The 19,426-nt window shown below is 37.1% G+C and overlaps 1 long non-coding RNA gene across 1 annotated transcript in view; it reads right to left on the reverse strand.

The window, feature by feature from the left end:
- LOC110677724 overlaps positions 1–18,914 on the reverse strand; it is a 28,339-nt gene extending 9,425 nt beyond the window's left edge. The window contains exons 1-2 of the long non-coding RNA XR_002501154.1: positions 17,660–18,914; positions 92–642 (exon numbers count right to left, since the gene is read on the reverse strand). This is a non-coding gene — a long non-coding RNA (uncharacterized LOC110677724). The remainder of the gene's footprint in view (positions 1–91; positions 643–17,659) is intronic.
- Between the last annotated feature and the right edge of the window lie 512 nt (positions 18,915–19,426).

The following is a 19,426-nucleotide window of genomic DNA, read 5'->3' on the forward strand; positions in this document are numbered from 1 at the left end:
TTTCTCGTTTCGAACGGTTCTCCCTCCTCGCCATCCTCTTCTAATTTACGCCCATCCAAGAGGTGCTTTAATATTTAATAATAACACTAACCACCGTCCGTTATTTTTGCCGCCTGAAGATATCGCACCGCGCCGTTTTGAGTGGTACGCATCCAATGGATCGATTTTTTTTGCCTTTATTGAGAGGTTTGTGTTTTATTTACGCGTTTATTTCATTTTTGCCCGCTGGGAAAGCACGTGTTTGATCATTTTCCTCATTTTGTTTCCTTTGAGTGTTTGGGGGAGGGGTGGCAGCTATCAGGAAAAACAAGAACAGCAGCCCCGACGATGATATTTTCTTTTGATTATAACGTTTTTTTTTTTGCTTTATACACGACCCGGTTCTTGGAGTTCTGGCTCTGGTGGAAACGATGTAATTAACTTCTGCTTTGGTTCAATTTCCGACGCGAACTTTTTCTTATTTTGCTGCTGGCGCACTTAACCACCGTAGGTTCGTTTTCATTAACTCAAATCTGGCCTCCAATTCGGGCCAATTAGTGGCGGTTGGTCACGATAAGTCTCGGTTTTTGTTGAACGTCTTTCCCAGAAGGGTTACGATAAGTTATTCACACTCGGAGTTCTAGGATTTTTACGGCCGAAAATCTGGAAGGAAAGAGAAATAAATCATTAATTACATTATTTCGCATCAGGCAAAACTGGTAAGCTTATCAATGAGTTTAATGTATGCAATGGTGCTTCAAGCTATGTTTGCCAACCAAAATCTCAATACAAACATTTAAAACCAAACTTATGGTTTTATTGCAGTAAATGTACGAAATGTATAATACAAAGATTGAATTCAGGAACAAATGTGTTGCTTAAAGTGCTCATTATACCCCTAATCATCGTATATGCGAGGTCGAAGAAGTTAATCAATCGAAACTGATATAACAACGCTGTGCATTACCACAAGCTAATGAAAATTGATCCCCGCTCAGATCAAACACGCGCATTTTCCAAGATAGACTTGTTACCTTCCCGTCTAATCGACGTAACCACATCTCGCTTCAATGAGCACCAATTAGCGGTCAACCAACAATGTCGCACTGAATCGCACTGAGTATCGTATCGGAAGATAAATGGCAGCCAAATTATCAAGCATTTAAAGAAGAGTTACAGAGTGTTGTATCAAAATGTACCCAATAAAATAATTGGACATAAGCAACCGATGAATCGATGAAAAAAAAAACAATTAATAATTAAAAACTAGCAATAAAAATATTGAATAATCAAAAAAAATTCCAATGAATAATTGACTTTAATGGAATTAGCGATTAATTGAATTGTATGAATTAGAGATAGTAATTTTTCTTCTAGAACATGATAATATTTCTCCCCGAAGATAAACACCTCTAGCCCGTCTGTGCGGTTTCCGTCACATCGTCGATTTGGTATGGGGACAAGGTAGACAACCGCACCTTAGCTCAGGGAGGTGGTGTCTGCTTTCAAATAACACACATTGATCGCGTGACACCTCGGACACGTGTGCTAAAAATAACTTCATCATCGACCGGAGGGGCAAAGCAAACATGATTACGGAATTTTCTGGACGCGATCTGATCTCGTGCCAATTTCGGATGGGAGCCAATTAGACAGTTAATTTGTGTTGAGTCCATGGGTGTAGCCAGAGAAAGTGGCCGGTGGATCCGTCAAGAAATCTCACAAGTGGCTTCTTAAGGAATTCCACCAAAATATTTCCTAAGTTTTTTCCAGGAATAACTCAAGCAAATATTCCTGACTAATTTCAGGAAATGTTTATAAATTCTTTAAGGTGAAACAGTTTTGAATCAACTTCTAAGATTGCACTAAAACTTTAAAGGCACAAATCTCGCGAATTAAGCATCCAACAACTGTGCACTTTTTATTTTGGCTTTGTGCACTAGCAGAAAGCTTAAAATAAGAAGATCAGAAACGTTCTCCAACTATTTCTCTAGTTTAGTGCCTTTGAAAACGTGAGTAGGGGCACAAGTCGGCCATTGTGCCAGCCATCTTTGGATTCTGAGATGTTTAACTTTAAAGAGTCTGCAGTGATCCCATTTGGTTTTTCACAGGAAAAGAAAACTTTCCATTTTACGGTTCAATGAAAAGCAACCGCAGCTGTCACATACCGTTTTGTCTAAAATTCCAAACAGACTCATATTTCGAACACTCGGATTTTGTATGGCGATTCGGTTGAAATCTTTCACTGAAATATGTCATCAAATTATTTGCAAATGACACTCGATTGCAATTCAATTTTATGTCTTCCAATTTATTTTATACCTCGGAAGTAGCGTTTCTCTAGTTCGAGGATAGTAAAACTAGCTCAGATAAATTTGTTTGCGGAATCATTCATTGGAATACGATTTATTCGTGCTGTTCAGAATTTGAATCAAGGTGTTCGTAATATGAGACACAATGAACACAGTGTTCGGTATTTGAATCAAAATGTTGTCCCCTTCCCAATATGGAACAAGTTTAAATAAACATTTTTCCTGGCACATCTAACAGATAATAGTTAGAGTTTGCGAAGAATTTAAAATTTTCACAAATATCAGATAATTTATGACTATTAGATGTATTTGAAGTCACTGCTGGCCTTAAGTATTCGAAATATGAGTCAAAACAACGGTAACTGATTTGCACTGGTAAGGAAACTGGAAACCGTTTGATGATTGATGTTTGTTGCTATTTTGCTAGTGTGCTGTAATAGTGGCGAGGAGATGGTTCTGGAGTGTTGTAATAGAGGTGAGGAGATACACAACAGTTCTCGCATAACTTCTGATCTCGTCCTAAAAGCCATTGGTAACCATGTGTGTAGCTCGTTGTTACTGAGCATCTGAATGGATTTTCATGTTATTTAATAACGCTGTGGGGAAGAAAGGATCAATATCTACCTGCCCGTGATGTTGGTTAGGATGCTTATTCCTTCATTTGCTCAGAAACAACGAGCTACGCTCGTGGTTACCAATGGCTTTTAGGGCGTTATCTCAGAGTATGCGAGAGTTTTTAAGTATTAGTGCACCGATTGTTATTTTACACAGCAACCCATTGCACTATGACTATGTGTGACGTCATACAGTTCGTTATCGAAAGTTTCTGGGGCTGCGTTGCTAGTCATGAGGCGAATGACCGCTTTTGCGGTTAAGGTGAAACATCTCGGAGTTTAAAGATGACCGGCACAATGGCCGACTTGTGACCCTACTCGCGTTTTCAAAGGCACAAAACTGGAGAAATAGTACGCAAACGTTCTGATTTTATTATGTTAAGCTTATGTTAGTGCACAAAGCCAAAATAAAAAGTACACTGTTGTTGGATGCTTCCTTCGCGAGATTAGTGACTTTAAGGTTTCAGTCTTAGAAGTTGGATTCCAAACTGTTTCGCCTTCAAGCCTCATTAAACCAAAGAACGAACGAACGTTTCTAGTCACCCTTGCGTTACCAAGGTTGTTTTGTGTGTTGTTACTCAAACAATAACACGGGAAGATGACACTCGAGGCAATCTATGTTATTTAGTTTTAACTTTGGTTTTATTTTAGGATAGAATTTTACAATGCATGAGATGAAGCTATAAATGAAACTGTAAAGTACTGAAACGTAGACTGAGACGCAAAAATCTTGCAGATAATGAATGTGCATTCACTAACACTTTGCGTTAGATGATGCATTCGTGATTGTAGTGCTGCTTGCGGTCTGACCTTAGCTTGTTCCATGATTTGAAACGTTTTGTACTCACTCTTAGCATTCCATTGAAACCGTATGACGTCACCCATATTCCCCTCAATGTTTGTTTTGATTTTCACTGCACTAATGCAGTCACGTACAGACTTTCTGCTCACCTCTTCCATATCCCATTGATTTTGCATAACGCATACTATGATTGAACTAGCTTACCCTAAAGAGTCTAAATTACAAAGAGACGAAATCTGATCATATATATCAGCTAACAACTAGGGTAACGGTCTTATTTTGGACCCCCTAAGGAAGTAATTTTAGTTTTTTGTCCCAATTAATTAATTTCACAGCGTAACCAAGTCAAAGAACATGTCAAAGTGTAGAGAAAAACTTGTTCCACGAGATAAAAATGCCCATTCAATCATATAGGATCCAAAAAACGTCGAAAATAATTGAATTTTGAAGCACTGTTTTTCATAATTTTGGACACACCAATACATTTTGGACCCTCAAAGTATATATTTTGGACCCCCGGCATTTTTTATCGTTTGGCGACAAAGTCCACGACACTGGTTGTATAATATGCTTGCCCATAGTCTAATCAATCGATTGACCATGGAAAATCAAAGAAATTCTACGCCTTTAGTTCAGAAATTTGAAAAAAGTTTTTGTTTACATTTGAAAAAAATCTGACGGCTTCAATTTCTGTGTGTAACGTGTTGTAACGGTTGCATGAATGAACCGATTAAATTAAATTAATTTCAGATTAAATCAACACTTTTTCTATGTACGGTTGATGCAAGTGCGGAATAGTCCTATCTTTCCAAATGGCATGCAAATTGAGTTGGTCTTTCGGTTTAAACTGGGAAATTTGCAGGAAAATGCCCCTGGGGGTCCAAAATATATAGGGGTCCAAAATATATTGGTTACCCTATGCTAAATCTATTAGGCAGCACTGCCAATGTTGAATCCCACGCTTAAAGTGAGTCACAGGTTTCATGTGTTGAATTTCACAGGTTTGGGTAACGAACAAAAAATTGACTGAATGTGTGGAAAACCAATGTAATGAGTAGAACATTATTTATTCAAAGCATGAAAATTGCAACCGACTCTAGTGTATGCAGAAAATATGCTACTTCAGGAGAAGCAAAATTTTCGTGGGCGGTAACATTTGTGTGTGAGCCGTTTTCAGCTTGTGTGAAAGGGTGTTTGACAAGTCTCCTGCTCGATTGGGATGATATTGACAGTAAATTTGGAATTCCAATTGGAACACTTCGCTTCTTTGCTTATAGTTTCTTTAGCTTACCCGACGTGACTAGCCACGTTTCAACGAAATTTTAAAGCGAACGGCTATGTATTATATGTTCTGACTATACTCCATTGAGCACGTGGCTCCAATACTGTTGTAATGTTCTAATATGGAATAATTACAGCCTTGCTGTTGTAGTGTTTCTTCTGTTGTGAAATATTTCGTAAGTTCCAGAAGATTCTATGAATTAAGGAGTAAAATTCTAGGATAATATTCCTGAACAGCTGTGGCATCGTCATTTTTCAAAATCACAGTTGTGATGAAAAGACAATCTACTCATGAAAATGTCGAGCCATGTAACAGAAATGTTTTGAAAAACTGTCTGTTTTGTCGAACTCGTTATTGAACCTGAGTTGGAACTGGAGAAACCTGTTTCACATTTTCAACTCCAACCCGATTCAAGTTCGACCGAATTACAATTTGCTTGAAGTTGATTTGCTCACGTTTTAGTCATCAACCAAATTCCTAAGCAGACGACAATGATGAAGGGTTCAATGATGATGATGAAAAGTTCCAGAGAACCCCAGATTATTCTGTCAAAGAGCTATTGTAGTGTTCCACAATTTACAATTGTAATGTTCTTATATTAAAATTGACCTTTGTAGTGCTCTTAATTTGCTGTTGTGGTGTTCAACGAAACTTTTCGATGAAACATTTCAAAGCGTTACTGACAGACAGACAACTCTGGGATTTTATATATATGATGATTGCTTGCTTCAATGGTAGAATGATTCGTAGCCTGCGGTAGAATTTTGACTCTGCGGCTACCGTAAACTATTTTTTTTTTAATAACCGTAGTATATTTCACTAATTGAAACATTTCTTTCAGTAATGGTTTGGATCAGAGGCGCGTCCACGTTCGAAACCATGGGTAGGATAAACGTTGGCAAATATTTTGTGCACAGTGAAGTTATAGCTTATTCTATAAGACAAATTTTAACCTTGGACTGGATATAGAAAGTTACTAAATTTGAGGGGCTCAATGGTAGAGGGTAGTTAGTAACATATTGATCAGTTTTGAATTGAGTTGAGGATATTCTACTGTTTCCAAGCGTTCGAACGCTGATTTTACCGCACAACAGAAAAAAATACACTATTTTTAGTAGACTGGCTTGTTTTTTATTTTTTGACTCCCAAATAATCAAATATCGAGGAGACACCGGAGCATGTTACATTCGACTGCCCTCGATTCAGGGATATACGAAGCGAGATGATGCCAGAAACCGCAAGCGTCCTAAATCCGTACAACATCGTGCAGAACATGTGCCAGCATGAATGCACTTGGAATGCGGTGAACGGGGGAATAACGGCGATCATGTCATTGCTGCAAAGGAGATGGCGTAAAGACCAGAGTACTCCGGGTTGCAATCGGAGTAGGCTAGATCCTCCGTCGGGGACTAGACCGAGTAGAGCGGGCGTATCGTAGTATCGGTTAAAAGTCGTCGGAGCGCCAGTGAACCGGAAGCCATCCTCCAACCGGAATCGCTGGACCGACCTCGGCATCCAACTGGTCAACCAGGAGAGCTCGAATAGCAGCAGCGGAGAACAAGCCGTCGTAGAGCAACGAGGTGCACATGAGCGTCCAGAAGAAGTTCAACAGGGCTCTGGCGCGAGGCCAGCCCAAGGGAAGTATGCGTCGTCGCATAGAAAGCTGTCCAAAGCCCTGGCGAGATCTTCAACCGCCAATTGGGAAAAACGAGTAGTCGCAGAGACACCGTAGAAATGTCGTAGTGAGCAGCGTTTTTGACGACATTAAGCTCCAACAGCGAACTAGCAGAACAGCTAGAAGCTGAGATTGACGAAGTGCATGAACAATCATGAACTATTGATTCTAAAAACATATGTAAGGTACCGTAGGGTAAGTGGATACAGAAAAATTAATAGTTGACTATTATTCGTTGTTATGCTGATAATAAATGAGGGACTAATTTACTTCAAATCGTCATTTATTTCGATTTCTACGTACAAAAGTGGAGGCGATATACGTACCTATATTATGAGATGAACAATAGCATACAATGCGAGTGTATAAATTTTCTACCGAACTCACCTGTGATCTTATGCAACTTAACTTATGATAACAAATGTTGATTTGACAGCTGCTACGGATTGATTTGACTTACTTTGTACGAGTTTACGGGACGAAACAAAATGTATGAATGAACTCAGAAAAAGCGTTTTATGTGAGGAAACTCATCAATCTGACGATTTTATCCACAGTATTTTCTGGGTTTGATGTAATTCGTATGAATTAACGAGTTATTAGAGGGTGTCCACGATGAAATTCCCACACTATGAAATTGTCGTTGGGTATAATTTAATGAAAATTTGGGTGGATTTAGTTCATAGTGCATTATTTACATCCTGCAAGTTTTAAAGTCCTGTGATCAAAACTCGCGGAAATGAAGTCGAAAGAACAGCTCGTGCGTGATAAAATCATATGCGTTCATCACGAGAACAAGGATCTCTCGCATCGTTCCATCGCTAAAACGTTGAGAATCGCGAATTCCACCGTGTCGCGAGTGATTGAGCGGCTCCTAATCGCGACGAGAAGCAGAACAAGTCCGCCAAAACCCGTGCCAGGAAGTTGTACCTTAACATGCTGACGAAAGTTGAATGCTGCATCATGGACGACGAAACATATGTGAAGGCCGACTTCAAACAGATCCCCGGCAACCTGTTTTTCACGGCCAAGCATAAGTTCAGCGTTTCCGGAGCATGTCCGCACTCAGAAGATGTCCAAATTTGCGAAGAAATTCCTGGTTTGGCAAGCCATCTGCACGTGCGGGAAGCGGAGCGCACCATTTGTGGCCCAGGACACGATGAACGGACAGGTGTACATGAAAAAGTGCCTCCAGAAGCGGCTGCTTCCTCTCCTGAAGGCCCACTACGTCAGAAAACAACCTTCTGGCCGGATTTGGCCTCATGCCACTACTCCAAGGACGTGCTGAAGTGGTTCAACACTACGGAGCTTCGCCCCATGGAGAAGTACTGGGCGATTATGAAGCAGCACCTTCTTAAACGACCTAAGGTAGTGAAGACAGTTGATGAACTGAAGAAAGAATGGGTTTACATGCAAAAAACGGTTGATTCACAGGTTGTGCAGAATCTTATGGCCTGGGTTAAGGCCAAGGTGCGGGCATTTGCGTATGGACTGTAAATAAAATACGAGTAAAATGGTAAAATGAAGTTTAATAGTTATTTTTTAATCCCTGAAAATTTGATGGCAATCGGATGAAAACTCGAATTTTGCGAATCAATTTTGTGTGTGGCAATTTCATCGTGGGCACCCTTTACGTGAACTTTGATGCGAGTTCTGGTTGTCTGGGTTACCATCTTGATGGGATAAGTGGATCACCAATAATTTTTTTTTTTCAAAGAATGTTGTGTAATAATGTATAGTGAGAATGATATTACTCTCGTTCTTGTTATTAGTGCTAGTAATATAACATTTTAATACTTTAAAATCAAAAAAGTATCTTTATTTAATCAAAATATAATGAAAAATATGTTTACATTAGTTCACACTAATTCGATCAAAAAACAAACATTGTAACTAGCGTAATTTGGATGAAATTGCATCCATTCGAACACATAAGTTATACAGAAGTATTGTAGGATTAGTTCTAACGATGTTTTCGAAAAACACTCGTAGTTTAAAATATAAGTTACACTTACTTTTGAATAACAAACTGAAATCCTTCTATTCTATATATGAATACACTTGCAGCATCTGTCTAGAACAGTTTACATGGTCAAATATTTTGCTTTTTTGCAACTCAACTTTTATAAACCACGAAAAGTTTCGTGTGAATTTTGAAATCATTATTCTTTTATATTTTTTCTATATCAGAAAAGTTAAAAAAACATTTAGGTGGATGACTTCAAATTTTCTATTGTCAATTTGACAAATTTAAGCTGGGAATGGAAAAAATTACAGGAAAACAACATTTGCCGATTTAAAAACTTATTAAAATTTTCGTAAGCAGTCTGACATTAAATGATTAAAATGCTTTATCCACTAGGGCTGTTCAAAATTTTAAAAAGTTTGAAAATCCAATCTACCATATCTTCCTTACAATCCTTAGCATAAAATAGTGTTCTGTGAAAATTTCAGCTTTCTAGGTGGTGATTCAAAGGTGACCCAAAGACGGTGTAGGTTTATATGAAAATTGCTAAGGGAGAAATTATGAAAAATTTCCAAAGACACGTTAGTACTGGAATGTAAGTACAAATCTATCATCCCATAGTAAAAACTCATTCTTCAAACCATAATAAAGAAATTCGCTGAAGAGAACGATTCAGTCCGAGGATAGGTGAAAAGTTATTCATGAGTTTGTTAGCTATTATTTAGCTTCATATGGGATTATCGCCCTGCAAACAGGGCTGGCATCAACTCGCACAATGTGCGCTAAGATTTTATTATAGATAAAGATACAATGGACTTTTGATTGATGGAAAACAATTTTCAAATTAATTAATTCTTGCAGATAACAAGTTTGCTTGTGAACGTGTAGTATTGGTTTTGCAATAATATTAGTGTGGGCGTATTAATATAACCTAAAACGAAGCAATGGTGTGAAAACATTCAACATATTGAAGTATGTTTGCTTAATATTGAAGAATGATCCACTTACCCCACTAATACACTTCCCCCACTGCACTGTACCTTACTTATTTTGAGGGAAATAACCTACATTGAGACGTATTCCCGGGGAGAGGAGAATTGCAGATGAATAACAAAATTTAGCCATAAATATCTTGTTTTGACATTGTTAGAACAAATGGCAAAAATATTGACAAAATGAAATAACTAAATAAGTTTTATTGATAACAAATTAATAACGAAATTAGTTGTGCGTTGTTAAGGGTAAATTAAGTTGTTGTAATTCTTATTCTGAAATTCATTGTTGATATTACTTTATTATTACAATGGCGCAATAAAAAAATCTTAACTTTCTAAATTGCACTGAGTATTTTTTTGTCATTTATTTCAAATAAATGTATGACAAAGATTCCATCCCATTACACCGTATGTCATAAACTCGAATTCCGAATCCCCGAACGGTCAATAACCCTGAATAACAAAACAAATATTTGTATCTCCAGGTTTGCGTTCTTTAAAACTATGATCCGATGCTTAAAGTGTTTCTTCTTGATATTTTTTTTTCTGGATTCACACCCGAAATTTTACTTTAATAATACTGTTAATTTTTCTAGTTGAATATACTTTGAACGCTTACTTGTTTTGATTTGCTTCTTAAATAATGCCCAATTTCTCTGAAAATCTAACATGCATCACTCCACGAATATCAACATGGGGTTATTCTTGTCAGAATCTCATAGAAGTTGGGCACTACTAAAGTAATAACATTAAACAAAATATTTTTCCAAAATCTTCAAATGTAAAAATCTTAGAGGAAATAGGTATCACTTAGGTGAAAAGCAAGATATTTTTCCAAAAAAACTTCAATTGAAAGTATTTTTAAACGGGGTGCCGTAATTTCGGGTGAATTGATCATTTTTCCAGTTTTTCAGTTGTGGTTTCTATAATCTTGTCATTATTTTCTTACTAATATGATTTCAGTGATAAAAATAATGTTTAAAATAAAAAATCAAGAAATCCTGTTTCGGGGTGAAATTGATCACTTGTCAATGTCACTAATGTTTGTTTTGAAAACAACTCTACATAACTAATTCCTGAATCCGGTTCCTGAATCCGAATTTGCTTGCCAAATTCCCAATAATACAATATTTACTGATATAATGTTTGTTTAATGACATAATTAATAATTCAATTTAAAGAATACCTTGGAAAACGCCTGAATGTAGGCAATTTGCGAAGGAATTTTCTGATATGTAACAGAAATTTAATTATTTCTATAAAATGAGCATACTGGTACGCATTTTAATGATGCAATCTGTATTGGGGATATATTATAAGCATTCTCATAAAGTTTCAGGCTGATATCATGTTCAAATCCTTGTTTAGAACTAAAATTTATAGATGTCTGGCAGTACCACGCCGTACATAGTTCTGATTTTTTTATCATTTTCATAGAAATGATCATTCTGTAACACAAAAAACTTCACATCACACAATTTGACAAAAATTGAGACATTCATTCAACAACATTCATTTGCTACAGGTTGTTATGATAATGGTGCTCCATGAATCAGAAACCAATCGTGTGACACGGTGATCAATTTCACTCAAATTTACGGTACCACTGATCAGCGGAGTAATAATGATCAGTAAGACCCTTCTCGTTGAAAATTAGAATCTATTTTTTTTTTTCTTTAAAACTTTTTAAATTAATGGATTGATGTTTTTATGAAAATTAAACATTGTTCATGCGAGAATTTTTCAACTTTCCAAAACAATTACACAGCGTAACAAAAATGACATGTTTGCGTATCTCAAGGATCAAAATATGTTTGAATTTTGGGTTGCTGTATCTGATGCCGTTCTCAAAAATGTTCCAGCACCCAGCACGTTACTTTTTTTTAGCTACAGGTCGCAAAAGTTGTGTAAAACACTGGATTCATTGATGTTTACATGAAATTTAAAGTATGATTTGTGAAACTTTTTTATGATCAAATGTAATATATGACTTTTACTTTCATTTCAGATATAATTTGTTAGAAATTGCTCGATCGAATTTAGATTAAAACGATTTTTCTAACATGCTTGCAGTCTCCAAACAAATTCTTCGTTTCACTTTTTTCCAAACCACCAAAAAATAACTTTTGAGCATCGAAAGTTTTAAATTAATTAACTCATTACGCGTGGTAAAGATGGACAAATTATGGGTGAAATTATGAAAAAAATCCACGTGCTCGGCTGGGATTTGAACCCAGGACTCATGTATGCTAGACGAGCGCTTTACCAACTAAGGGGTCGTCCATTAATTAGGTAAGGGTTTATGGGGGGAGGGGGGGGGGGGTTGAGATTTCTTACGCGCCACACAAATTATTTTTAATTTTCATACAAAGAATCTTACTATAGAGGGAGGGGGGTCTAAAAACCGCCAAAATTGTCTTACGTAATTAATGGATCGCCCCTAAGCTACCGAGCCACTAGGTGACCCAATAACTGAGTTGGTTACAAGTTTAGAATTCAAATCCCTACAGACCACGCGGACCCCTTTCATAACCCATATCCATCCATCTCATGCGAGAAGAGCGAGTGTGATTTATTTAGTGTTGAAACTGTTTGCCTATCGTACCTACATCGCTTCCACAACAACTGTATTGTGGAAGAGTAAAGATGTGGGAAGGCTATCAACTTGTCGTTCTCACTCAAGTGACGACTTGACTACTACAGAGAGGCAGTAACACTCTAAAATAAAGTTTTAAGATTTTTGTTGATTCATTGGCAAATTAAGCGAATAAATTGTCATACAAGCTGGCAAACTTCCATGCAAGTTGGCTCAAATAGTCGTATTTTGCATTCAACCGTCAATATCTCAAAAACTAAATGTCCTATGATATTTTTAAAAACGGAAATGAATTCAGCAACCCTTAGATTAGCAAAAAGCAAAATTTTGGTACCTGAGACAGAAACGTGTTCCGTAGTGTTATTTGCATGACAACAAATGACACTACCGAAGATTATCTAAAAATAAAAAAAAATGCTGTTATTACTAAAAATGACAACGCCGAAAACGATTCGGTTGTAAACATTTTCTTATGTATGCAAAAAAGCAAAAATTATGAATTCCCAGTATTCCTTACCAAATTGCCTACCTTCAAGCGTATTCCGTTGCTCAAGGTGTGCTGAATTAAACATAACTCAAATACTAGATAACTTGTGAAAATTTGGCTTTCATATTCGGCTTCAAGGGCCATTTTCAATACATGTTTAAAACTATAAGAAAACAAAAAACAGTATAAAGTCATGAGCGATGGGTACCAGCTCTGGTTTTAAAATTATAAAACTTTTACAAATGAAATTGTGAAGGAACATAAAAAAATGAATTTTTGCCTATATTACGGGTTTACTGTGGAAATCCAGTTAAATTTCGGCTGGGGATCCAGAACGAATTCAAGAGGACACACTTAAAACAAATTTTCATAGAATAATGGAGAAGTATAGAAAGATGCATTCTATTGCAGACGTACAATTCTTGATAAACTCCTGAAGAAGTCCTTGAAGTTTTATAAAGGTGGAATTAGTAAAATTCATGTAAAACCATTAGCTTTGATGGAATATCTGTTCTGCCTTAGAAGTGTCTCAAGCTTCTGAAATTCCCTAGAAAACTAATGGAGAAATCTCTACAAGATTTTTTTTGGAGAAAACCTGTGTCAACTAAAAGTAGAAGAAAACCAAATTTAGTACGATTTTATTCACAGGGTAATTTCTATTGAGTCAGTAAAGTCAATGATCATAGACAAAAAACAGATGCATTTCTGAATTGTAATTGCCAGTGGGCATCTACAAAATTTTTCTTGACGAAGTATAAATTGATTTTATCTTCATTTACCACAATGTATAGTCATATGCGTTGTTCCGAATGTGTTACGACTGGCACGAACGTTTTAAAAAAAAAAATGCATTGTTCAACAAAGAGACGATTATTTTTCCCAGATTGTAAAAACATCTTACCACAATTTTTAAGACTAACTAGGGAATAGCCAGACATTAATAATGAAAATTTTTAATGAATTAATTCAAGCGTTTCAGTGATCATTTATTTTACTGACAGGAAGTAGTAATCACACTGTAATTCCTGCTAGAGTTTGTATCCTTTGACATATACGCATAGGTAAAGCCACTGTTAGGCCGTCTTCAGGGCTGTGTGCTAGACTGCCCATAAAAGCATAACTGTCCCATATTGATTTTCGAACCAATTCCTTTTTTCATCGCAACATTCATGTTTTAACACACACTTCATTACACATATGAAAACTTTTACACCTTGTTTGAAAATGTTGTGGAAAAATATGAAGTAAGTGCAGTCCCATATTAAAAAATAAAGGCATAACAGTCTCTTTATGAACTTTGAACCCCAATAGCAACTGCAAAAAGGAATTATGTTCGACTTTATATTTTTTACTGATTAATATTAGCAAAATGGGGACGGACCTGGTGTAGTGGTTAGAACACTCGCCTCTCACGCCGAGGACCTGGGATCGAATCCCATCCCCAACATAGTCACTTATGACGTAAAAAGTATAACTATAAGTGACGACTTCCTTCGGAAGGGAAGTAAAGCCGTTGGTCCCGAGATGAACTAGCCCAGGGCTAAAAATCTCGTTAATAAAGTCAAATCAATCAATTATTAGCAAAATGAGTATTCTATGGGGTTGAGCTAAATGAATATGGCATTAAAAAATTTACTAGACAATGTTAAACATTTGTATGATAATGCAAACTTCAAATTTCGAGCGAAATTTTCTCAATGCCTACTTATTTTATATGGGACAGTTATGCCTTTATGGGCTGTAGACTTGACTTCTAGTTATTATTGGATGCAACGCTGAAGGAATTTCCTCTGGAGATTTCTTAAGGATGGTATCGTGTCTCTTATGACTACGATTGAACTTTCGTAACACTTCCAAAATGTCAGGATATTTCTCAATTCAATACCCTGATAGCCTTACATATTTTTCCTTTTCTAGAAATCCATCTTCGATTAATTTGGTCTTAACCGATTCACTCTAATCAGCTTTGTAGCCAATTAGTTTCTCATGCTGATTTCGATTCTGATCGTATCCTGTTAATAATTCAAATATCCCATGAAGCCCAATCCTATCAGATTCACATTCAATTATTTTTGAGCCGACTGAAGTACATATCGAAAGTAATTTTGATGTTAACATTGCTTTGCAATCAAAATTTGATATTTACAATACTCTCTAAACTTTAACAAATTTCGTTGTTAAAGTAAGGGATATTGAAAAATGTGAAATAATATGAAGTACCGTCGATGGGGGTGACAATGGGTCTGGGGGGTGAGATTGGGTCAAAACGGAAAAATATGATTTATGAAATATTTCAGCTAATAACGGTGATATTACTAAAATTAATAATTCATATGTTAGGGAGCATATTATTACACATAATTCATCACAATATACATTTTTAGAAATAGTAGTTTTTGTTTACTATATCAATAAACTTGTATGTTGAAATTAGATAAAATTTACAACATTAAATTTCTCCTGTGCAAAGTATCACGCATGTACTTTAACCTCTACCGTTATATTAGTAGAAGGTTTAAAGTCTTTTCATTACACTTCACACGTATTTTCCGGAATCTATTTGATTTTTCAACAAAAATTTTATTTTTTTCGGTATGGTGTCTAAAACATCAAAAATGGGGGTGAGATTGGGTCAAGCAAGAACGACAGTAAATGAAATTGCAAGTCCTCTTTTTTGACATTTTACGGTGCCGGTAGTTCTCTTTTTCATTAAGATGTGTTTATTCTTTCTAAATAGAGCATCTCTGAAACATCAAACTAGTCTACTTGAGGATTCCGTACATTGAATAACAATGCAACACATTTTGACAACTTCTCAATCCAGCAACTGTGTTTCGTGCGCAGCAACATCGTAACATTTTATCAAATGGATTGTTTTTTTTTTAATTTAATTATTTATCAGTTTTTTCATATTATAGAAACATCTCCTGGAAGTACAAATGAGTTGGAACACTGAAATATCTTGATTATGACGTCAACATCTGCCTGAAATGTATTGATCGTGGAATGTCGCTCCGAAATTTAACTATTTGCGAAGAATTAAAATAATCACTGTTTCAGTACACCTTTCGGGAAACTGAAAAGGCTTCATGGCAATGGGGATGAGACTTTGAAGACAATTTGAGGGTAAAAAATAGAAAATTTATGTAAACTTGACGATGAATGTTGTGTTTACATATTTTTTCTAATAGCTCTTCTATTTTTTGGTATAATCGTTCTTTTAAGTGGGTTTATCATACTTGTGAAACATCTTAGATATCTTTCCATCTTGTTTGCATCGTATTTCATCAATATTCTCCAGCTGTGAATGGTTTTGCAACCATATTATCAAAAACAAGTTATTTCAATTACAGTGACCCAATGTCACCCCCTCTATGGGGTGAGATTGGGTCATTTTTCATTCACTTGTGGTGCCGCTGTGAATAAATATTTTTCTTTAATGTTGTACCATCAAAGTGCATACACACCAAATTTGAAGTTTATTGGAGTTAAATTGCGATAGTTATTCAATAAATAATTCATACACATTCCTTTTTGACCCATTGTCACCCCCAACGACGGTAATATTTGAATTCGTGATTATAGACGATGATCTTAAACTCTTGATCCGTCTTACTTTAAAATGTGAGTAGAAGGAAAGTTCAACGCACTTGCGATCCAGCTTTAAAAATTTTATGGTTGGATCTGAAAAAATAAATATTTTTTTGTTTCAAATAAAGAAACAAACATTTTGAAAATTAATTTTCTCAATTGGACCCTGGCTCAAAACAGCCTTTTTGGAAATTATCAAAAAAAATGTTAAAATCTCATAAGCCATTCCTGCCTTGAAAGAGGAAAACCAATAATTCATAACTATTTAATTGCGAAAAAGCTCAGAAACTTGCTATGCATTTTGAAAGCGAACATACTTTTGATTTATGACTCACTAGCCCAATTGAAAATCAGGGCTTTTAAAAGTATTCTCAATCAAAAGAACGTTTTAGAAAATTCCTGGGATACTGATTTGGAAGAAATGAGAACTATGATCAAAAAATTAAACAATATGAAAGTCTCTGGCATTTATGAAATTTTTCACATCTTCATCAAGAAACTTCCAGGGAGTAGTTTATCATTCTTGGTTGATATATTTAACAAATGTTTTCATTTGGCATTTTTTCCAGACAAATGGAAAGATGTCAATGTTGTATCAGTTTTAAATCCAGACAAAAATTCTGTAGAAGTTTCTAGCTATCGTCCAATCAGTTTACTTTCCTTCCATCAGTCAACTTTATGGGAAGGTCTACATACAAAAAAAAACAATTTCTGCCAATGAACAGCTCGGATTCCGACATGGACATTCGACCACTCATCAACATTAACATGTAACAAGTTTGATTCGTACCAACAAATCGAAAGGCTATTCTACTGGTCCTGCCCATCTAGACATAGAAAAAAGCATTCGACAGTAAAAAGGCTTGATTGTAAAATTTAAAAAAAAACTTCAATTTTCCAACATACATTGTTAGAATAATCCAAAGTTATCTGTCAAATCGTAAAATTCAGATTTATTATCAGAACCCCAGTTCTGAACGACTTCCTGTTAGAGCTGATGTTCCTCAAGACAGCATTTTGGGTCTAACACAGAACATCTTAATATAGGAAATGAATGTAATGTTTAAAACAATAGTAATAAAGGAATTAAAAAATAAATTCTTTTTGTACTGCCATTGTATAAAAGAATAGAAAGGTTCTTTAAAATATTACTTTTAATTCAAAAGTTTAGAACAACTCCATAAAAAGGATGTGAAAGGTGTTCAAAATTGTCATTTCGTAAGCAAATAGTAAATAAAGTAATTGAGGTCGCTCCCCCTTCTGGTAAAGAAAAACCCTGACTTTACCCATGATTAAATCCAATTTTTCCTACTGCCAAAATGCCATATTTCATCCGATGCCGGCGCTTTAAGATACGTACCTTCAACGATAATTTTCCTCTGCGATGTGTCACCCGCTTTTCTGACGCCGTTGAGTATATGTGATTTATTCTTCACCGGTGAACGCCGACACGGGGACTTTTCTCGATCGGAATCAGAGTTTCGATTTTTTTTCCTCTGTCTACCGTCCAACTTGCACTCCTGGGTGGAGTCTTTTTAATTGCTAATTAAAAACTTTTCCTTTGGTTTCCTCGGATTTTTTCCCATCACTTGAAACTAGTTGATTGTGCTGATTACTTCCTCCCCAACGGCTACCTCTAATTTATTAACAGTTTTCTTTCATTGGTGAGATTGGAATCGTACTTCCATCTGTCCCAACTCGAAGCCTTAGGGCCTTGGAATCAATTCACGAAATTATCAGCACTTTGGCACTTTTTCTTCATATTCTTCTAGCTTAATGGTTCGACGAAATCCCACCGCCGTCCATTGCAGACCACAAGATACATAATTAAACACCCCCAAATGAGAGAGAAGAAACACACTTTGCTGACACCCAACCGCCCTTCAAATACGAATACGAATCGGAAATCATCAGCAGCAACAACTGGGCGCCACTCCTCGAAGCACGCACTCACGTAAGGGGCGTTCAATCCCCCAACTAGAACAGGATTCCGGTGGCGAAGTTCAAACACCACTCCACTACTGCTCCTCGCCGAGTTCTTTCCTGGGCAAGGACTTCCCGAACAAACCGAAACTTACGCACGGAGAGGACGAAGCCACGCGTGTACGACCTTCACGACGTTCAGCTGCCGATTGATTCCGGTACGGTCGGCGAGTTCGTGTTTAAGGATAACGCAAAAGTTTTCCTCCCGTCCATCCTTGCGCCCTTGCCACCCTCAACCTCAACCTCGCCAAAAGGCGTCTTCCGGAGCTCCGATGAGCTCTCGCACTTCCGGGAATATATCCTCACACTTGCCACAGAATACACTCCGACCACTTTGCCCTAGACAAATGAGGTTGGCTCGACTGGGTAACTCGACGTCGCCCTCAATCACTTCACCATATCCCTCAAAAACCCAAAAAAGGCCAAACCCATCATCTGACCAACATAAATTTAGTTAGGAAAAATCTGGCCAAACCACTAAACGCACGCAATGACCACTTCCGACTTCTCAACGCGTCCGTAACGCTTCAGAGGGCTGCGAAGACTGGCCGTGGACTTGCGAAGAGTCCAGCGAGAACGCGATTCCGTTGATCTGAAATCACCGCCACCGCCGCCGTCGTGAGCAGATTACATCCCAGGGAGCAAACACACATCGCTCTGGGTAGCTATCTCTTCTGCTAAGCGGAAAGGTGAGCAGCCAACTCGCGAAGCCAGCTGATAGCAACTTGTTGGAAGCTGTGTGTGCACCACCCAGTGACGTCTTTGCACACGTGCGATGCAAAGCCTCATCTTAATAGGAGAGCGAGAGAGTTGTCTGGAGATTTGGGAAACGATAACAGAGCGTGATAACGTCCACAGCGGGCTAGCGGAGCGATTTTTCCGGGAGCGAGTGAGCGTACATTTCCCGGGAAAACGGGTGCGCATGACACGGAAAGCGGGCGCGCTGTTTCGGAGAGGTGCTCCGGGCGATGGGTTGGCTCTCTTGAATGGGAGCCAAATGTGGAAAACGATAAAAACAGAACAGGTGAAACGATAAGTTTGTGAAACCGTCTACCGCAGGGGTGCAACAAATGGCGAATGCGAACCGTTGGCTTTTCCACGGCATCGTGGAGACGCATGGTAGATTGTACAGTAGACTGAAGCA

Source organism: Aedes aegypti, chromosome 3, assembly GCF_002204515.2.
Source record: "Aedes aegypti strain LVP_AGWG chromosome 3, AaegL5.0 Primary Assembly, whole genome shotgun sequence".
Lineage (NCBI taxonomy): Eukaryota > Metazoa > Arthropoda > Insecta > Diptera > Culicidae > Aedes > Aedes aegypti.